The sequence below is a fragment of the Varanus komodoensis genome, unplaced genomic scaffold, assembly GCF_004798865.1.
Source record: "Varanus komodoensis strain SLA01 unplaced genomic scaffold, ASM479886v1 scaffold8, whole genome shotgun sequence".
In the NCBI taxonomy this organism is placed as follows: Eukaryota; Metazoa; Chordata; class Lepidosauria; order Squamata; family Varanidae; genus Varanus; species Varanus komodoensis.
The window spans coordinates 33,064,378-33,087,858 of record NW_025336481.1 but is presented as its reverse complement, the minus strand read 5'-3'; positions in this window follow the sequence as shown (position 1 = coordinate 33,087,858).

The window sequence follows — 23,481 nt, the reverse complement described above, 5'->3', positions numbered from 1 at the left end:
CTATTCTTCCTATCAAATACAATTGTAAATTGGCCCATTTTTCCAGATCACCTTTAATATCCTTCAATAATTTATCATAATTGTCTTCTTTCAAAGTTGTGCATTTAGCTGTAAGATAGATTCCCAAGTATTTAACCTTTTTAACAATCTGCAAATCCACTAGTTCTTGGAGTCTTTTCTTCTGATCTTGCATGAGATTTTTAACTAAAAGTTTAGTTTTTTCTTTATTTTCATCCCCGTAACCTCACCATATTCTGGACATCCAAAAACAGTGGAGCCATTGATTTTTCCCTGTGTGTCTCATAGTATTCTAGGATATCCAAGATAGTCCTCAGATTGTTCTTCATTTGTCTTTTAGACAGGAAACCATTTTGGTCTGGATGAATAAAGTCTATTAAAAACTTCTACAACATTAGTGCCAATATAGAGGCAAAAATTTTATAGTCCACATTTAGTAACGATATAGGTCTGTAATTCTGAATCTGTGTTAAGTCCGTATCTTCTTTCGGTATTAATGTGATATTTGCCTCTGTCCAAGTATCTGGTATTTTAGCATTTAACAAAGCTTCATTACATATATCTTTAAGAAATATAGCAAAAACTCCCTCAAAAGATTTGTAAAATTCAGCTGGTAACCCATCCAGACCAGGGATTTTATTGTTCTTTTGTCGCATGATTGCCTCTGTTATTTCCATAGTTGTTACTTCTTGATTCAATCATTTTTGATACTTTTCTGGTAGTTTTGGTAAGTCTCCCTTTCGAATGTATTCTTTTACCTTCTTGATCATAATCTCCTCCTTCCAGTATAACCTTGCGAAAAAGTCTTCATCTATTTTCTTGATTTGTGCATTTTGTACCTGTAGTCATCCTTCTCCATCTTTCAGTTTCAAAATCAGTCTCTTCTCTCTTTCTGTTTTTACTTTATATGCTAGCCATCTCCCCGGTTTATTAGCATTTTCAAAAAAAATCTGTTTGGCCAGTTTCATTTACTTAGTAAGTTCATTTGTATCCAAGAGATTCAGTTTGTGCTTTAAAGTATTCATTTGGACCCTAAGATTTCTTTTTGTTGGATCCTCCTGCAGTTCTTGTTCCCGTTTCCTCAGTTCTTCTACAAATGTTGCTCTCTTGCTTTTTCTTTTTCTTTATTTTTGCTGAGTAGGTTATCATCAGTCAACTGACATAGGCTTTAGCTATATCCCAGACATTCTGTAAAGAAGTTTCTTCCGCTTTGTTTATCTGAAAGAATGTTTGCATTTCTTTGCTTATCTCTTCTATAAATTTTTTATCTTTTAGTAATGCTTTCTTTATCTTTTAGTAACACTTTCTTAACATCAAAACTTCTCGTGCTGGTCACACCAAGAGAAAGAGGAGAAGTTTACCTCATGTAGCATGTTTGAACCATTACGTGATCCAAAATTCAGTTACCCATCAAAATTCATACTTCTTGACATTTTTGCAATGGAATGCTTCAATAAAACATTGGATATAAAATGTATTATATTAGGGGAAATAACATCAAAATATTTTTAGTCATGAAACTTGATTGCAAAAATGTAACTATTTGACCCAAGTAAGAATGTGGGACATAGAATTAGTAGAAGTGGACATAGAATTCCCTATGTGTTTTCATGACAGCTCTAAAAAAATATCAGAGTTCAAGGTGAACCAAGTCTAAGACTGGAATAATGAGAGACTGAGAAAAAGTGAAACAGATAGATGTTCATCTATAGCCATGCCTTCTCACTATCCCTATCACCTGAGAGTGCTTGGTAGTTTGATATGTGTGCTCTTCATGTTCTCATGTTCATGTGTGTGCATGTGTGTTTCACTTTTGTTAACCACATAGAGAGCTTCAGCTCTTTAAAAGTTTTTTTTTTAATAAAAACTCTAAACAAACAAACAAACAAACTGGGGTGAAGCAGCAGAATCAACTTTTCTCTCTTAAAACTGCACATAGACCAAACTTTTAAGGGGTGGCAAGCCAGGGCAGGGTTTTCTTTTTTGGAAGAGAAGAAGAAGCTTACAAATAGTGGGAGTGTCTTTTTTCCATGGTGGGCATTAAGCGTGAGGCAAAGGTGGAAGATCCATGTACACTTTCAGGGTAGAAATCTCTACCTTGAATAGGCCTCCATCTCTTTTCATTATTTTCTCCTGCCAGGGCACTGAATTGGTCTGTCCAGAAAGTCTTTGATGGCTTGATTAGGTTAGCAATTAAGTGATAAAATGGTCTTTGCGTGTTCCAGAGGTCTTACACTGGCAAGAATCCTGCCTACATTGAATGTAGCTGGAGTTCAGCTGGTGCAAACAGATACTGTCTTGTCCTTGGTCTCCTTTAGTCTTTTTTTGGAGGACTTGTGGGGGGTGGGATGCACCCGGGACATTTTTACCAGCGTTGTGATGCCTGACTCTCTGGTATGGTGCATGGTCTCACCCCAAACTATCCTCCTTGCACTATTTTTGCCACAGTATACTAGATTTCTTCCAACCTACTATGTCATGACTTTTATATTTGGGCTCCCCATCTTTGGTGGCTGCAACGGAAAGGGGAAATCTTGTGGTCTCCATTCCACTAACAGATGGCCAGCACTGAATCTAATGGTGGCGTTCCACCTTTGGAATTTTTTCCCTAGGGATTCTTCCTGGGAATCATTCTAATGGGGGCGGGGGGGGGGGGGAATGATGTAATTTGCGATTGCAGCATTGTTAGCTGTCTCCCAGCCTGTGTCATGAAGGACTAACTTTAAGGCATTTAAATAAATGTAACCATAACCACTAGCATTATGGTTATGTAGGATTTATATTTATTTATTTAAAACTTTTTAACAACTGCCTATCCACTGGCATCTCAGGATGGTTTACAAAATCCAATCAACCAGCTTTTTTAAATCAGCAGCTTTAAAAGAAGGGCACAAGTCCTCTAATTTTTGCTCAAGATTTCTGTATTAATCAGGTGCCCATATTTCAGTCTTTGACACGTTTAGAAATAGAAAGAATGCAGCAGCAGAATCTGACAGTACTCATATACCTATATCATCCAAGTCCAATGGTTGTTATTAAAAACAACACAAATTTAGATCAGATAATGTTAAAAGAAAACTCTGTGAATAGAGCGTTGTTATCCAAGGGCTCAAAAAACATCCTGTGAACCATCAGCTTAATGTACATTAATCCTAGATTTTTATGTTCTATTCTGGTAAGGAAATCATTATTTCAAAGAATTCTTAATAACGTGACTGAAGAACAGCTGCTCAAAGAATGACAAATGTTCCCGCCCCCCTGGGGGCACTCAAGGGCTTGAACACTTCCTAAAGCAGCTTACTGAATTGTGGCTTTCAACCACGAGGGAGCATGTAAATAAAAATGTTACAGTCCAGCAAGAGATCGCCACAGCTGGCAACAGTCTTCCGAACATTGATTCCCTTGCCGGATCCAAACACCTGAATGCCGCCACTGCTCATCTACCTCCCACTGGACTTGATAGATGCATCCATAGATGAAATATGGAACCCCATCTGCACATCACGCACCATTGGTGTGCACAGAGTTAAAATTTATCATAATGGAAGTAAATGAACTTCATTCATTCATGTGCTGGTCTGGTTTTATTCATGCACTTTAGTGGATTTATACATGTTCTCTGATATTGATGCTTCACAAACTACTGAATGTGTCTTCCAGATGACGCTCTTGTTGGTTTGGTAAATGTTAGGGATGTGAGCTGTACAGAATATAAAATCTGAGTCCTGTAACCTCTGTAAATAGAAAAACACTGAAGGATGAAAGAGACCCTTGTATTGGAAAATGGAAAGATAGGGCAAAAAGGGACAAATCCCTCCTGTATTCACATGACTTCTTTTCAAAATTTCAGTGAGTTGCCCAGAGAACATCTATCAGTACCCTCTTGGTACTTGGTACTTGGTACCCTCCAGAAGTTTTAAGTGACAGTTCCCAGAATTCCTAACCATTGGAGATGTTGGCTGAGGATGGTGGGAGTTGGAGAGTATCAAGCTGGTAAAGGCCGATTTATATTAATAAATGATCTACACAAATATGATAAAGAAAGAGAAGGTGTTGTAATGCAACAATTAACGTAACAACACATACAGGACTGGGTTGCCAAAAGCTTTTGTAATCTGATTGAAACTTGGGAGAAATATGATTCCTGAAGATGCTCCTGCAAACAGCATCATGCATTTTTAAGAAAAATACACACTGCAGTCAAGATTGGTTTGTTTCTGCCTGAAGCTAACTCCAGAAGTGGGAAGGCCAGGTGTTTTCCAGAGCCTCGAAATCAGCAATGAATGCACCATGCCAGCAGTACTCCCATTCTTTCTTCACAGACAGTTCCCAAGAAGACTAAAGGCAAAGTGAGAAAAACATCCATTTGCACATGTGTCTTCCAGGTTATGGGGACCGAGTGGCAGTGCCTTGCCCAAAGCTCAACCCCATCCTAAAAGCTGGCATTGTGTCTTCCTCTGCAAACAGAAGATAAAATATCATTCTCCTGCACACCCTTCTATTCTGCAAAGCCCTTCAGCTAAAAAAAAAAAAAATAGAGAGAAGATGCTGCTGTTCAATTTAATAGCTTTTCTTGCAGCTGAAAATTTAAGTTTTTAACACGTGGCTCAGAACTGCTATTTAGTTTCTGTCATTTAATGAGTTCACATCTCAACAACAAAGTTAAGGCAGGTAATCACGTGCCAATTTCCCTATAATGTAAGGAAATACACTTCTATTTCCTGCTGAATATAATTCCATTTGCAGTGGGAGAAAATACAAATATTATACCAGCCCACAGTAACAGCTCAGGGAGCTGCAGGGATCAAATTCAATTCTTAGGAAGTGTGTTAGGGGCACTGCAAAATCAAGGAAAGATGGATGTAGATGCTTCCTAGGACCAATTCAAGCGTTTTGACAGGAGCTGGCAGTTCTCTAGTCCTGGATTCGCTTTCTAACACAGCCATCCCTGGTACCCTGCAAATGCTTTGTACTGCAACTTTCATCCTACTCAGCCATCATGGCCAATAGTGAAGAATTATGGGAGTCACAGTCTGGAACATCTGGAGATCTCCAGGTGGGAAAAGGATGCTGTAGTATAAACATTTCCAAACGTTTCCATGGCTTTTTTTTCTTTTTCAAGATAACAATTTCATCATATACTATTTTCCATTAGTACTGTTCCCTCAGTATTGTCACGACACTATAATCCTCTCCTAGAAAAGGCCCAGAGCATTTGTTTTTCAGAGATAAGAGTTGGTAACATTTGGTAAACTTGTCATTGCTTTTATTTTGGGAAGTGACTGCATGTTCTACAGAATATCTGTTTGATATCCATTGTACTTACAACCCAAGAATCATGCAACCCACATCTCACCCCACAGCTATGTATCCAGTGCATAACACCTTTGCCTGCTGCTCCTTTTTCTCATCTATAATTTACAAGGTACATCTTGAAGGTCAAACAATCATTTTATATAATAAAGTATAAATGCAGACTTGCTGCAGTTCTACAGTTCTTTCACAGGTAACTCTGCCTTGCAGAAGCATCCTTTCAGGGAAGCCTGGCAAAGCCATCATCTTGGTATGGCAACTAAATTTTGACTGATTCTATCGGTTGAGCCAGGTGGAAGATTACAACTGGGAATATGTTCTGTTACTTTTGCTGACTGCTTTGTGAAGTGTTTCTTTTGTTCTGGAAATCTTATCTTGCTTTCTATTCATTCTTTCATGTGAGAGAGGTTTATTTCCCATTAACATTTTATCAAATCTTTTTATTATAAGCATAAACAATCTCAAAATCATCTTCTATCCCCCACCCATTTACTTCTCTCCCTTCCTGTCACACATTGGCATGGTTTTAAAAAACATCAACAACACAATGTAGCATAAAATTAATAGAATTATTAAAGCCACTTGGGATATTTCTTAATAGAAAACTGTGGTATCAATATTTTTAAATAATGAATGAAAAGTTCTGCTGAAATCAATAGAACATTATACCCGATTGACATAAACCATAGTGATTTCAGTGGGACTTCAAGTAACTCTGAATGGAACTGGGATTACATGCCTTTCGTCTTTTATTCTGCCATGAATATGGTATTATCATTAACAAATGGTTGCTATTTAAACAGTAGAAGCAGTCACTGTTTTGTGACATTAGAACTTACAGATAAACAAATGTAGTATGGATGTCAAAGTAACTTTGTGATTCAGTCAAATAGAGCCCTTACCCATGGCAAGTATTTTAAGTCTTTCTCTGTTCTTCAGCTATACCCAGTATCTGTCAATACATCTGTTGACTTTATGCTTCAGTGACTCACTCGTAACTTCAGTTTGGAAAGACTAATTCAATCCCCAGTATAAGAACCTCAGAACAGTAATATTTGTGCTTTATAAACACTGTTAATCTAGGCTACAAATGGGAAACATGGGGACTTCCAGATGTTTTGGTCTACAAGTCCCATGATTCATCAACACTGGTTTATGCTGGCTAGAGCTCACGGAAGTTGTGGGCTCAAACATCTGGAACACAACAGGTGACCAAACCTTGGTCTAAGGATGGAGTCAGTTTGGGGCTGTAGAACTGTAGAGCTGGCTTATGCCATAATAAATTTCTTAATTTTCATGGAGTTCTGGGACATGTCTACCTTGGCTCATTGGTAAATAAGTCACTGTGTTTTCTCTAGCCTTTTCCAGACATTTGAATTGGGGATAAAGAATATGTCTGCATGAAGGTGAGAGAAAGGGAGACATGGTAGAACTAACAGGGTATTGGTCCCCACCGTCTAGCCACACATTAATGAGATTGTTTCTTTTACGATTTATCTCTGCCTTCATGATTTCAAATACTGGGGGACCAAGGTTTCCTGTAATAATGGCTTCACTCTACTGACATATCTCTCCACTGCTGGAAGTGAGGGCAGTCAGTGGACTGCCTATCTTGGCAGAAATATTCAAGGTTGGCTTAGCTGATTTATGAGACCAATGAAGAATAGCAGGCTTTTACAAGAAATCCTTGATTGTACAGCTTCCACTTCATTAGTTATTTGTATACTATTGAACAGACCATAAGAATCAAATGGTGAAAGAATATACCATTTTCCATTTATGGGAAACTAAGAATGCCTCTAAATAACACAACAGTGTTAGGTTTCACATACTGCTATGTTTTGTTAGTGTGGAGTATCAGTGATATTGTAGAAGTACTCCGGACTCTGTAGGTGTAACTAGCAGCTTAGCAAGGAGTTTCTGCCTATACATTAGAGACTGAATGATGTATTTAGGGATTTGGAGAAGTACATGCTTTAGCTGGCAGCATTTATATGATCCATCCTGAAAACCTATCATAAATGCCATCATAATTAGGAAAGTATCTGCTGAACAAGGTCTGTATATTGTGGTGCCACTGCTCTACATGCAGCTATACTTCACACTCCTTGGGCCTCCCTGTCCATGCTCAAGGAACAGGAAGTGTCGGTACGTTTGCATTTGTGATAACAGTGTCTCCAAGAGTTGTGCTTTAATTTTCCCAAAGATGAGAAGGCAAGCATCTGATTACAAAAGAGTGGGTAACATGCTACTGGTGAGCCATACATGGTCAATACCATCTCCATTGTGCTCCCCTGCCACTCCCATCATCATCATCATCATCATCATCATCATCATCATCATCATCGTTTCTGGGGGGAAATCATGTCTATAGTGCCCACATAGCATGAAATTCACCAAATTTAACTCGTTTGCAACTAATTTGGTTGTTTGAGTGCTCTGTAGCTTATACCAAGCAGCAAAGGCCTTCAATATAGTTTGTCAAGAAAATAAATTTAGCCACTGTATTGCTTTGTTCCACTGCAGAACAGTTTGCTATCAGTTCTTTTTTGCTATTTTTCAGGCACTCTGCCTGGAGGTCTAGTTCATGAAAATGACCCCAGGACGTCCTGAAGTTGCCCACCTCCAGTTTACAATATGGTTGATTCTTATGGAGGCCAAAGCTAAGCTTGATCTCTTTCACATCCACTGATAGTCAAGATGGTTTCTATCTGGCTTGAGGGCTGCAGTGTGTTGAATCAGCTGCACACCATCCCCTTCAAACAACACAATCTCCGGACAGCCACCCCTTTTTGTCACATATATTGCAGGTCTGTGTTAGAGACCCACCAGGGAAGAACATGCGACCCTGTTACTCTTCCAAGTCCTGTAGAGATACAGCATCATTCAAAGGTTAATACGAGGAGTATGATAAAATATGGTGCAACCTGACAAATAAATAATAACAGATCATAAATGATTATGATGATAGGGAGGCTACAATCAACAAGGCATTTACATGAAATGCTCCTGATGGACTTCCCCTTTCAAGCCGCAGGGAAGCAGGTGTCTCAGGAAAGCCTTTGCCTTTCCCCAAACACTTTTGTTTTCCATTTGATTCTGTTCATGTACAAGAAGCACAGCAGACCCTAGGAGACCTGCTCTCAAGATTCTTATGCACCTGCTGCTGTCAGCAGTGGGGGCTTCCCTCACAGGCTAATGCCAGCTTTGGAGGAGGGACATTTTTTCATCTGAACAGTGGCACAGAGGAACACTCATTGCCCTAAAGTGGCCCAGCCCAGATCTGACTGTGCTCCAGTCCCTCTTAGCCTGTCATGCCTGAGCCATCATGACCCCATGGACCACATTCTTCCATGCTCTCCTGTCCTCCACCATCCTTTGGAGTCTACCCAAGCCCATACCTACCACCCCAGTGACCCCATCTAGCCACCTCAACCTCTGCCATCCCCTTCTCCTTCAATGCAATTCATGGCACACTTAGATATCATGCTGATATAAACACATCATCAATATTATCCCTTCCTGGCATATAAGCCACAGGGCAAACTACAGAGGAAAAACTGATTCCCATGTCTTCTTGATGAGGCTCAAGCAAGCAAGATAAAAAGTCTGATGTGAGAGGTCCTTCAGTGGTCTAGGATAGAACAAGACTGACCTACACATAAACTCACACTGTACACATATGAAGCATTTGAGTAATGGATGTTTAATTTGCTGAAAATAATTAAAATTAAATTACCACATCCAATATTAAACGTAGGAATAAGTATATCTACCAAGGTCACGGATTCCTTCCTTTTCCCCCTGCATTGTACATTTTGGGCTGAACCAGTCCAGTATTTTGCATCTTCTGGGAAAAATCAACATGCATTTTGTGCACTTTTTTCAAATAGACACATAATGGACACATTAACAGATGTATTCCATAATTGCTTAAAATATGTTTATGTGCATTTTAAAAATGCATGCAATAGGTTTTGCACATTTATCCAATATGCACATTTTCAAATCTGTCTGTCTTTTAAGGAAGGCATGACAAGGCTGGAAATGTAAAGATTTTCAATAGTAAATTTCATCTGTTTCCATGTTCAGTTCCAGGAAGTACAGATCTAATAAATCCATTAACAATGGTAGTCTGAACAAATGTTTCATTGTCTCCAATTCCATGGTATATTAATTGTTAATCATATTCCTAAGTTAATTAAAAACATAATTGAACATGAACTCCTATGGTCATTTATAAAAGATTTCCACTAGAACCAGTGAACTGAAATGTACACTTTTATCTCACAGTTTACAGTGACTGCCTATTTCAGCCATGTTTAGGAAGTTTATGGCAATTTCTGGAGAGCGTTAGACAAAAATCAAGCAGGATATTTATCTCTCTTTTCCTGTATTATTATATTAGGGTTCAAGAACAGTCCTCTGAAGAGGTGCGTTCAAAATCCCATATCAAAAAGATATGCACATCTGTAATTATAAAAAGTACATTAATTTCCTTTTGGGAAATGTTCTTTTTGTTCAAATTGACATTCTCAGAATCAGCATAATGATTAATTGCAAATTGAGAACAGCATCCTACAGCTAACAGGGGGAAATGTAAGAGTCCTGACACCATGTTATTTGACACATGTTAGCACTTTTGCCGATGCTAAAATAAACCAATATATAAGGATAGCTCAAAAAATGTAAGTGTAATTGAATGTAATTAAAATCCTGTTGTCACAGAGGACAGCATATTAAGGAACAAAATCCATTTATTCATCTCATAAAACTGGTCCTCCTGCGTGCATTATTACAGTAGCAAGAACCCAAACATCAGAATTCCTTTAGCTAGGAAGCCCCAAACAGGAATCTAGTATCTTATTAATTAAAGCAGCAAGGTTCAAACACAGGCTTTGTTGCTGCTGTTGTTTTTAGTGAATTATCACCAAAACTGTCTCCAAATCCATTTACAAACCCTTCCATTTTACCTTGTTAGGAACAGACAGCTGAAAAAAAAAAAAAAAAAAAAAACCTGGCTTGGCCCTGGCTTGGTTGTACCATTCAGGAATATTTACCATATGGTTTTCCACCATTCACATTGCAAGTATCTCCTTTCAGAATTTGGGAGAAGCTAAACATGGGATACTGCTAAACGTGAATGTAAACCTTAGTTTTCAGGACCGCAGCTCATTTGCCAGGCTCAGCAAATTTCCTGGACCTGAATAGCTTTGCCTAATTGTGTCCCATCACACCATAATTGGTAAAGGTAAAGGCTTCCCCTTAATGTTAAGTCTAGTCATGTCTGACTCTAGGGGGCACTGCTCATCTCTGTTTCCTAGCCAAGGGAGCCTGAGTTTGTCTGCAGACAGTCTCCGTGGTCATGTGGCCGGCATGACTAAACATCGAAGTGCACGGAACGCTGTTACCTCCCCACTGAAGTGGTACCTTTTTATCTACTTGCATTTGCATGCTTTCGAACTGCAAGGTTGGCAGGAGCTGGGACGGAGCAACAGCAACTCACCCTGTTGTGCAAATTTGAACCAGTGACCTTTCGATCAACCAGTCCAGCAGCACAGCAGTTTAAACCACTGTGCCACCTGCATCCCTACACCATGATTAGTCCCTGTCTTATATCTGCTTCCTCGTCCAATGAATTGTCTGTGCAACAAACTGTACGTGATGCTCTTCAGCACTGCTGAGACCCCCGAGAGAGTCTGGGGAGGGGGACATTTTTATCACACAGACCAGACATGCACACACATGCACACACATGGGCCACAGCTGCACACTGCGTGGTGTCAAGGGGAAAGGAAGCAAGAGTGGCTATAGTTGCCCATAGCTGCTACTGAACTGTAAAGGGGGCAAAAGAAGACTTCAAAATAGCCACTCGGGACACAATTTTGTTTTGGCTGGTTGCTTTGCATACTATTGGAGTATACTTTTGTAGGCAGCAAGGGCTGCCATTGACCTAAAGGCTACATATTGCCCACACCTCCTCCACATATTCCCCACCACAGCAGCTTTCCTGGTTCTCACCTTGGTCATTAGCACCTCTGCTTTCACAATCCTACTGTCTGTTTTCATTCATAGGATTCTGACTTGAGCTTTCCTCTCAATCTATCATTTGCATGTCATACTCTTGAGCACTCAGCTCAGCTTTCCCTAGAGCAAGTCCATGGGCATAGCACAAGACGTTGATGAAGATCCATTTCAGTAAGTCACACTTCATGTTATGACTCCAGTGGGGAATCACTTCCCAATGCTGGCTGGCACTGATGGGAGTTGAAGTACAAAATATCCAGGGGACCCAGGTTAGGAAAAGTACCAAGTTACATCTGAAGACGTATGTTCACAGGACCATAGCTAAAATTGTGAATCTTTAAGATGCTACATGACCCTTTGCTTGAATTTATATTTCACCATACAGTCCAAGTGATGCAAGGAGCATGTGTGCATTCTTTTTTGGTTGATGTTCATCTGCACACCCTGTCTAATAGAATTATAAATATGCCTTTTGCTACATGTTATTAATGCTGAAGTAAGAGTGAAGAAAAATATTACTTTAAAGGGATGTGCACAGGTGTTTGCTTATGTGTGACCTGGGCAATGATTCTTTTTCTGACATATTAATGAGATAGGCTTTAAGTCACAAGAAACATCCTTCTTTTCATTTCCCCTGCTGCATTTTGGCAAATGAGGGCACAACTTTTCAAACCAAAAAGAAAATTACAATGTGTTGATTAAGTGAGACATGTACATACTAATTTCTGAAGAAAAGTGAGAACTAAGCTGATTCATAAACACCTCTTAAATAGCAGTAGAGTTTTTGAACCTAATAGCATCATTGGCATATCTTGTGCTAGTTTAGTGCCTTGCATAAAATGCTTTCCTCTATCTCTGAACACTCTGCACATAAAGTGTGTTTAAAAAACCCCCTTAGCATTATGACAAACAGAGAAGTTACTTATGTCTGCATCATTCATAATTATGGAATCTTTTACCATGATGCCTTCCTGCAAAGAATCTCTTTTCTCAGCTAAAGTTCCAAGGTCCATGGAGCCAGTGACTCCCCATGTCTTCTCAAGCTGTCTGCAGTGAGAGGTATGTTGGCACAGCCAGTTTTCACCCACCAGGACCCTCAAGCGGCTCACCCAAAGTAGCCTGTCCAGTTTTTGCTGACTGCATACTGTCTCCCACTTCTAGTCACATTTCAATTAACAGCCACATTAATAGGCACCACTTCTTACAGTGTTGAGTAGGCAAAGGGGGATCCTAAAGGCTAATTGCAGAAACTGCCTTAAATTTTGTTTTGAACCCCACAAGGGCAACTGGAAATCCCATTCTGTTTTCAAGGATGGATAGGCAGCTTGCCTTGCTGGGATCCAAGGACACCAAGGAATGGACCCTCCCATCTTCGGAATGCCAAATCTCAGGGCATGGATTTCTGCTGGTCTTCCTTTCTGATCCAAAGAAGGGGGACACAGCTTCCCTTCTCAAAGTGCCAGAGCAAAGTCATTTTAAAAAGTGTAAGTAGATTTTTAAAATGACTATTTATGCATGTCCTTAACATTATGTGGGACCTCACTTTTGACTGTATGTTACTACCTAAAAAGTCCATAATGTATCACTGCTAATGGATATTCTATGTATCTTTTTCAGAGTTCCTTGAATGAGGGCAAACATTCATATGCAGAAAGCTGGTGGCTAGAACAGATAAAGGGATTAGCTGTGACTTCCCTGTGTTCAGTGTTAACAGACTGTCCTGATTGTGTGAAGGTAACTGAGGGCACAAGGAAACAGACAAAAGAATTCCAGCAATTTATTGTAATTACTGTTCTTAAGTCCATTCAAAGCCACTGCTTGAAACAGAAAGAAAGAGAGTGACCTTTGCTTACCCCATTCCACAGCTGATTTAGAACGCTTGATAGACAAGTGTTCAATTACATCATTTCCGATCAGGAACTGAGGTCTTCACCTTGGCCTCATGGAATTATGCAAATATGCCTCTTGTGTAAATAATCTGTAAATGCGTGAACGTGAACGGTGACTGGGGTGGAGGAGCGGCATGCGTGCAAAGCAGCAGAAAAGAATCTAGCATCAACAGCCCAGCGGCTAGACAAGGTTTCAAGCAACCTACAAAAGGATGGAGCATCAGTGAGGATTGCTGGCATGAAGCAGAATCAGGGTGGGGGAAAGCAGAAAGCAATATATATGGCAAGCATTTTTGAATAAGACCTGCCCTTTCTCTGATGCTGCACAGTTAAACTATGCAATTCATGGTCACAAGATGCAGTGAAGGCCACCAAATTGGGCAGTTTTCAAGGGTCATGAGACAAGTTTATGATGCTTCAGTGGATACGAATCACAAAAACTGCATATTGCCTTCTGCATCAGAGGTAGCCCACATTTGTATACCAGCTGCTTTGAAACACAAGCAGGAGGATGCTGTCTGTTTTGTACCCTTTTGTCTGGCCATTGTCTACATAGAATGCTGCAACAGTTAGCATTGATCTGATCTGATCTAGCATGGCTTGACTTATCTGGTGCAGAGCATGTAAATTGCCCCCGCTTACTCTTGTTTTCAACCTTTTCTTAATGCTCAGTTCATGACTATAAACTGTCTTTGTCACTTTGGTAGTATATTCATTTAATTCACAAATATTCTTTCCCCTACTTCCTTAGTCATCATTTTTAATTGAAACAAAGTCTAAATACATTGTGTATTCTTATTTGCCAAGCTTTCCCCTTTCTTGTTTCCCTATGATCTCCTGTAGTACTTGTGGATGTTGGATTCTCTTGGGCAGGAACTCTACCCAAGAGGTGGTGACTTACAGAGTATAAAGCACATATACTACTGGTGTCAGCAAAGCCACAACAACCTTTACAACAATTCTTACCATTGGTTCTGACATCTCTTCCCAGAGGAAGAGCTGTGTTCGTTTTGATTGCTCCAAAAGCATGAAATGGACCTTGGATCTGAAGCAGTTACCTAGGTAGCAGTTCCAGAAAAGCAAACATACAATATGCTGAGACAGTGCTAGGTTTCAGTTCAGACACAGCTTTACAGTGTAGAGTTTGACATGTTATCTCAAAGGGTTCTTTAATTAGGCAGCCATATCTGCACCCCAGCCTTCATGCTGGGTAGACTTTGATGAAGGGATGGTCACCAGAGCATGTGTAGACCCAACATGATTCCCTGCTCCCCTACGAACAGTGCCTGCAAACAGACCTTGGACTGGGTTGTAGCCCTGTGGCTCCACACTCAGAAACAACTCCTTGGATGATAAAGGGGGCATGTACCACCTTCCTTTTGATTGGATCCAACCTAATTTCATCCATCCAAAATTCTGTGATAATTCTGCCTGGTCAGTAACTTCTATTCAGCTTGCATTGTTGCAGGAAAGAAAGAAGACTAATCAGCCTCACAAGATAAAATTCCTTCTCGGATTCTTCAACTGGCTGCTCAAAGTCAGACAGGTCCATGGTGGTTAGTGCAGTGAGAGACTGAACCAAAGTTGTGGTTCCCTTTCATTAGCTGCAAGATGGACTAGAGAGAAAAACTCCCTAGCCTGTTTCCTACCAGCCCATCACACTGTCACTTGGACTGGGGGAAGCAGGCCAGCAGAAAATGGAGCAAGTGCAGCCAGGATTATCTCCCCTTTCCTGCCATGGCCTCCCATGACATGGAGCAAGCAAGAGCCTGCACTATTGTACAGTCTACTATGTTTATTTGGGCCTAATTTTTCATGGACTAGTGCTTCTTCATCTGGAGAACTGCCCACCAGATGTCCTCAGTGGTAACAAGTCCATAGTGTTGTAATGAAACTCCCTGGAGTCCTCTCATTTTTGGCCCCATCTTAGAAAGTGAACCAAACGGAGAGGAAGGCAAAAAATGCTTGTAGAACTCCAGCTGTGCAACGGGCAGTCTTCTGTGTCACATGCAACACAAACAAAGGCTGCAAACCATGTGTGCAGAAGAGATTGATTGTGCAGCATTCACACGGAGCCCAGTTCCTGGTGAGTGCCACACTCAATGCACCCAACAGGAAGTCACATGCACAGCCATGAGAAATCAGGCTGGAATCCAAGGAGCTGAGCCCAGGAAATCTGATGGATTTCCACCCCCAAAGTGGGGATGCATGTATCGTCAGTGGAGGATAACTGAACTGCAAAGTTTAGGGTCAACAGGTGCTTCTGACAAGTGCCCTAAGAGAGTGCCTGCAACCTATTCCATCCAGATCATTTTCCTTCCCTTGTATAAGCAAAACACTGAAAATGCATGCTGAGGCCAATTATACCTTCCTGGCTAGTATCTTCAGGGCTTTTACATGTGTTTGCACATGTGACACCAATGGCCTTCAGCCTTTTCTGTCCCATGTGATTGTTGTTAATGTGGAATATAACGCTGGGAGTAGGGGAAGGGTGAATGGATGGACATTTTCATTTTCACAAAGGGTGGAGTAATATTCTCAACAACATTTAAAAGCCTGCTTTGGGTATATTAAATTCTAACCTTCCCCTCCCCATGACCACAGGGTGTTTTATTTTTCCTTGAAAGGTTTTGAGTGTGATTCTACACATGTTTACCTAGAAACATATACTGCAATTTCCAGCATTTCCAGCTAGTCATGCTGGATAGGGTACGTTGGGAATTGTGGTATCTTTGTTTCTGTCAAAGGCCTTTTCTGCATGAGGAGTTTAACACAACGCTTTACCAAGGCTTCCTCTTCCATTTTTGCTGCAAGAGGAAAGATCAATCCTTTGCATGTTTTTCCCCCATTTTCTTGGGATTTTCGTTTCTCTGCTGTTCTGTGTGTTCTATGAACTATGTATAAATTGGCACTTGGTCTAGATGCCATATAGTGGATCTGAGATTTCTCATAAGGCCTTTGTTCTGGTTAATGGTAGACATTCTTTGCTTTAAAAAGGAACCCACAAACAAAACCTAGAAAAGGGAGGAGAGACTTGGGAGAATGACAACATCATAAGAAGCCCCTGCAAACTTCCATTAGTGAGGGATCCTGAACACACAATCAATGCACCTGGTAGAGAAGTCCTAGGTATGCATATAGTTGCAATTTTATAAGTTTCCTTTTTCAGATAAACCAATACTCAAAGAAAGTTGCAAATGATAAACATGCCAAGGAGAATAAAGAATATTTTGAACAAAAGGAGAGGCATTTGCTTTAAAGGTAACATTAGAAATAAATCGTAACTGCTGCCATTTTAAAGCATTATAAAAACCACTAAGGGCTACTTCATGTCTTGATGAACAGAAAATTCTTGATTTCAAATTCTTGAATGATAAGAATTGGTGCAATCCTTTTATATTTGAAAAGGACATTATGCAGACTAGGATGAGGACAGAAGAGGCCCTCTCCCTAGTTCCCATCTGCCTAAGCTCACCACAAGTTCACTCAGAGAATGCAACCTGATGCAAATCTTAAAGATGCAGCTCTACAAAGAACAGAGGTATTGTGGCCAAAAACTATCTAAGGATTTAAAGGCTTCATAGAGGCATCAAACAACATGAAGGAATAACAGAATCTTGAAAAATAATGCAGCAGTTATGTCATGGTATTGAAGTATAATTTCCCAGCTCCACCTTCCGATCTACTCAATGGAGAGAAGAGAAACCACCAAGATCATAGTGTTCCATATACCCCAACTTGGACAGATAATCCCAGAAGATCATGGCCAATGGTAGCAAAAGCTCTGAAGATACCAAGAAGAACCAAGATGCTTTCTTCCAAATGTTTTCCCTCCACAGGTTGTCTGTCAGGATGATCAAAACCATATCAGTGCCAACCCTGGGCTTTACTGAAAGTGGCCTGTTCATCCATTCCATAGAATAGTTTGCCCAAAATAGAAATGCTACTGAGGAAAAAGCATGTGGTCTGGAACATGCGGACAGAGAGGAATGCCTTCCACCCACCTTAACTAGCATATGCATTCCATCCAAAGCAAGTTTTCAATTCATGAGCCAATCTATAACAAAGCCAATATAAGCTACACATTGTGAAAACAACCTGAAACTAGTGTTGGTTGTAGTACTGTAGAGTATTGTATTTTATGGAAAATGCATGAACTGCACAGGGGAATTCCAGTTTTTATAGGTCAGTGCTTCTCCATTTCCTTCCCTCGAGGCAAACACGGGTATAGTGGAAGTGGATTGTATTCTACTCAGTGGCAACAGGATATGAAAAAGGCAGAAATGTGTCCACACCCATTGTTAACTGTAAACCTGCGATGTGTGATCTCTATCCAAAATACCTAAGGGGTGGTTTGGGAAGCAGAGAATTACACTTGCAATACCTACCAGGAAATGGTTTCCTCAGCCAAACCTCACTGGCTAGAGGTAAAGGATGTAGTCACTTTTGCAGCTGTTCTCATAGAAGAGTAGCTCTGATTTTCTGTCGCCAAGAGCATATGAAATCATTCTTTTTACTCACAAAATCTCTTTCTGCAAAACCAACTTAGAGCAATTAAACCTGTAGGATAGTATTGAAATGTTAAGATAGGTACATGGTAGATGGGGCGGGGAGGGAGAGAGAGAGAGAGAGAGAGAAAGAATCTGCTAGGCAGCCATGAGTATTATTTCAGTTATGAAGAACATGACTCATATTTTTTTCCTTCCCTCCAAATGCCAATCCATGTTTGTTTGTTTGTTCGTTCAGTTTGTACCCCACCTTTCTACCAAGACATATGGCACTCAGAGGGGCTTCCTTGCCTAAATTAAACTTCATTAAAATAATGGTGGCACAAATGCATCAAAGCACAATTGAAAGGACAATAATAACAAAACAAATAGGTGAAAGGAGAGATAGAGTTTGGTGTCATCAGCATATTGGTGGCATCCAACCTTAAAGCTCCAGTGAATCTTTCCCAGTTGTTTTATGTTAAGTACCATGAGGGATAAGATGGAAGCCTGAGGGACAGCAGCAACCCTCAACCAGAGCACCATACAGGAATCTTCTAGCACTACCTCTAATATCAGATTTCCAGGAAATATTGCTGTGCCTTCCATTGCTGTTCCTCCCAAAAAAACACTCTAGAAAGGTACCATGGTCATTGACATTGAAAGCTACCAAGAAGTCCAGGAGGACTAACAACACACTCCTTGTGTTTCTGGCATAGATCATCCACTAAGAGGACCAAAGTAGACTTTGTTCTTAAGTCATGCATGCAACAAATGCACATTGACTGGCACTTACATCAGTTCCTTGTCAAAGGGAGGGTTTGAAAATATAAATGAAAGTCTTACAATCACTTTTTCTTTTAGGCAAGACAGAATCACACCTAGCTGTAAAGAAGCATTCACTATTAGCTTTATCCACTTAACCAGTCCCCAGCCTCACCGCTGGCTGCTTACATAATCCAAGGGCAAGGATCTAGCGCACAAGTGATAGGCTTCACTTCTGGAAGGATCTTTTCCACACCTTTAGGCTATACAATCAGAAAAGTAACCATAGTGACTGGACAAGGAGTAGCCAAAATAGCATTCACCAGATGAGTCTCAACTGTGGCATCCAAATCAGCATGTATACAATCAATTTTAGCTGCAAAGTGTTGCACAAATTGATCACAGTGGGTATCGAATGTGCCTGGAAACTGCTTCTACATTCCTGATGTGTTAGAACAATGACAACAAAACTGTTAGCCCTGTTAAAAACAAAAAAAACAAAATATCCTGAACATGGACAGGTTTTCATTTTAAAATCATGTATTTCACAGCACCATCATGACTGCAGGAGTAAATGGAGTTTACAGCTGCTGCCTTGATGCTGTCATTACCTGCTGTTGTCTGTGCAGTGACTGGGGGAAGGATGCTTACCTGTAGGACTCTAGAGCATGGCATCCTACTTGTACTGGTACTGATGGATGAATGGATGGAAGGATGGATGGATGGTTGGACTGAGAAATGGTTCTACGCACTAGAGATCTTGGGAAATGGTAGTCCATGGTGGATAACTCTTATAAACATACTTATTTGGTTGTGTTCTGTTATTCGCCTTAGGATTAGAAAGTAAAAGTGTCACATAATTACAGTGTAAATAATTGCACATCAATAGATTTATAAGAGGAGAATTATTTTTTATGGGGTGAAATTCCCTGAAGGTAGACAGTTAAAACCTGAATGAGCTATAAATCATTTGACAATAGTGTCTCTCTAAATTAGGGTTCAAATATTAGAGTCTGCTCAAACTCTACAGGTAATGTAATAAGTAAGGCAATTTTCTAAGAAGAAGCAGTATGGGAGAGTAATTTGTTTTCTACATAGCCATTTAGTGGCTGTTATAAAGACAAAAACTGTTCTTTGTTCCCCCCAGAGCAGTTGTGGAATTAGTATTTCGTTTTGCAATCTGGATGTCTTTGATGATAAGCAAAATGCAGCATGTTTTGTAAAGATTAAAAAGTTCAAGCTTATGTACATGGTGTAGTTTTTCATTTATCTTTTGGTAGCTGTTTATTTTATTTCCATGCATTCCATGATAAAGTATTTTGTGGCAGCTTTTGATACCATCAGCCATGGTATCTTGCTGGCCAGCTATGCAAGTTTACTGTAGAAATTATGGCGATAAAATGATTCTGCTTCTACCTGCAGGGACATTTTCTGAAAGTATTATTGGGGGATTTCAGCTCCATGGGAATTGTACTCTGGGGTCCCATGAGGAATCATTTTGCAGATCATGCATTTTGTATCATCAGGGAATTTACTCACCAAGGAATTTGGAACTAGGCATTTTGTTGATGACTCTACAGTATTTCTCTGTTATATGAGTCAGATAGGCAGGGCAGGTGCTGAACCAGCATCTGAATTGGTAAAGAACCAGCTGGATGACAATAAAGTTATATTCAACCTTGATGTGTTGCAGGTCCTTTGAGTTGGTGGTTCGTATTGGAAAAGAGATCAGTCTGTTGTAGCAGAGGAACATGGAAGCTTTACCACTAACATACTCAACTGTGAGGCTGTTTACCATGTGGTCTGTTGTGACTCAGAACATTTCTTAAGGATTAAAAGTAATCCAGACTAGTTACAACAAATCTGTGTTATTGTATTCACCAAACATCAGACTGACTTGCAAGCTGGTTAGATCATGTAAACATAGCATGATGTCCATTAGAATCCATTGAACTCAGCGTGGCAGGAGAGGAGCCAGCCAGGGACATAATACTTCATGGAAGGTCAGCGAGGAGAAAAGGGGAAACAGCTTTTCAGGAAGAAGGATGTGGGTGTGGATAGGTAGCTTAGTTCCTATTGACCTATTCCTCCCTTGTGACTCTATGCATACAAAGCAACCCATATATTTAGCACCCCTTCTTAACATTAAATTAACCCAAAGGTCCAGCCATTCAGGTAGCTTTTACAAAATAAAAAAGGATGCCATAGCAGTGTTCTTTTTCCTTGTCATCCAGGAAGGCCTGCGTGTAGTGGGACAGGTGCTTTGTCACTGCTGAGGTTGTCTGCCGAGCTTGCTGATGGCCATCCCATCATAGTGTTTCAGAAACTTGTATCTCCTCCATGTGCTTCTGCAGAGAAGTGACTGAATATCCCAAAAAGCTATCCAAGAAAACCATTTCTTCAATTTAGGGCACATGTATGAGTCCCACTAAGTCACTGCGTATTTGTTCCGGTGGCTTACTGGTGTGTTTCCCAGTTGGTAGCAAGAAGGAGGATCTGACTCCTTTCACCTCAATATCTCATCTGCCTATTTCACTAAGATTACATGGTGCTTCCTTTATGCCTCTGACAATATCCTTATTCTGCACTTCTGGTATCAGGTGTGGATCACAGTACCGCATTTCTAAAGTTTCTTCACCTACATTTTGATGAACTATGTGTGGTTGTTCACAGTGAAACTTGACTGATTAAAACCTTCTTTCCCATAAGGTATTGCATACAAACCCTATTCCTGCCAACAGTATGTTTTCCTCCTTTAAAGCATACCTTGAAACCTTTCTTGTCAAATATAGTCACATTCATGAGTTTACTATTTAGTTCAGATACATAGAATACATCATTTACTTCATTGGTTAATTGTTCGTTTGGCTGACTGGCTGGCCTTCAGAAGAGGAGGAGAAGGAGGAGGAAACTGACAGTTCAGACCCCTTACCCTGATTCTTCATGTTTGCCCATTTTCTATTTAAATTTCTCTTTGAGCTTTAATTTCAAGGTATTTAAGGACATGATCATTGTATGCAGAATGTGATCTGGCTGTACTGTCTAAGACCCAGATATTCCTTTTTGATTTTGAGTTTGCCTTGAGGCTCCTCTGCTGAGTTCACAAGAAAGTGCTTTGTATGGTCTTTGAAAAACCATGCTTGTAGTTCGCCTTTGTGTGAGCTTCACAGACCTCATGCTTTCTTTGTTTAAAATTTGATAAGCTTTCATTGGTAGATGAGGAGAGGGAACTGTTGGCTGGGGTGTGACAGTCTCTAGCAAAGTACCCCCTTCCCACTCAGTAGAAACAACAGTGGGATTGGTTTCAATCCCTGCCTCTTCATAAATGTTTCTTGAAAGAATAACTCTGGGAGTCTTTCTGGGAGTCTTTCACATAGTACAACACTGAGTCTTTTCTCAGACTATTAACCATCTGCTGATATTCCAGTGGCTCAGATTTTGCAGACATAACAGTTACAAAAGTGGAAAACTTTTAGAAACCAGAGTTTTATTCTTCTGTTACTGTGGAACCAGTCCTTCTTAATTCTTCAGAATGTGGGTCATTTTGCTAAAATGCAAATCACACTCAGCATCCTGTTCTGCTTTAATTTACCTATCACTTGGATTAAAAGAAATTGAGATTTCTTGCTTTTCAGTAAGCATATTCCTTCAGTTTTATTTATTATTTCCTTAATATTCTGTAGTGGGAGATCTGTAATTAATCCCCTTCCTTTTATGAGGAAGAACCATTGTAGTATTTATGCAAAATGCATTTATTACAGTGTGATTTTCACTGGGTTGAAAATATGATCTCCTGTTACACACAAATGCAATTGTGGAAGATGCTATTCAAGTTGGAAAAGGAATGTGTATAGAAAAAAAAAAGTGTGTGTGTGTGAGTGTGTGTGTGAGAGAGAGACAGAGAGAGAGAATCCTTAACTTGACAGAAGTGCAGAGGAGCAGAGATTCTGTTTTTGTTTGTTTGTCTGTTTTTAGAAAAACACAGACAGTTCCCTCTATCCCCTCACAAAAGATCATGGAAAAGGAGAAGGGGAGAGACAAAGGGAAGACTGGGGTGTTGCTTGCTGCTTTAATCCCATAGAGTGAAGCTAGCAGGACCAGCTTTTCAACCTGAAAGCATGCTAGAACAGCCCTTCTCCACAATGACTTTCCCAGACGTGCAGTGCATTGAAGTCAATGTGATTTTCTTCTGATCAAAGCTGTTGAAGATAATGTGATTTACTTCTGAGAAGACATGTGTTCCTTCAGGCAGGAAGTCAAATGAGGCAATCAGGAAAGCTTGAAAAAATATTGCAATCTTTATTTTTCAAAGGACAAGGAAGGAGAAGAGGAATGCTGCACTGCATTTAATCTCCATGCATGTAAGAGTAAATGCAGTGCAGCTTCCCTGAGCAAGCTGGTGGGGAAAGCTGGGAACACAACTGAAGGCTGATTAGCTTGTCGAAGATGGATGATTCCTCCTTCAACACACTTAGTATGTCATTAGTGTGTTTACCGTACACTGAATTATATACCATAGGAAAAACACAACAAATTCATTGTGATAAAACAGGTCTAAAGGAATCCAGGAGGTAATGGCAGAAATAGTGCAATATTTTGGGGTGTGCATCATGTGAGTTAGTATTGCATTGTCAGTGAAAATGCTGAGTGTTGATACTCCTAGGAAAATTAACTGGTCTAAACTGAGCTTTGCAAAGCACTAAAAACCAGAGCTTTTGTGAACCCCTCATGCTTCTACCACCTTTCAGTTTTTGCTTCATCTTCAGGGAATGTGGTGGACATCACGTATTTTACTTGGTTTTCTTCAAGGTGCATATTTAATTGATTTCTCCATTATCAGTAGTTATTGTTAGACGAAATTGGTAGTGTCATAAAGCTAGTAGCCATTTTTCTCTATTTTCCTACTCAAACAACTGATAAATGGTCAAAATAAACACCTCATCTCTCCAGCAGACCCACGAAGAGATTTCTTTAGAAGAACT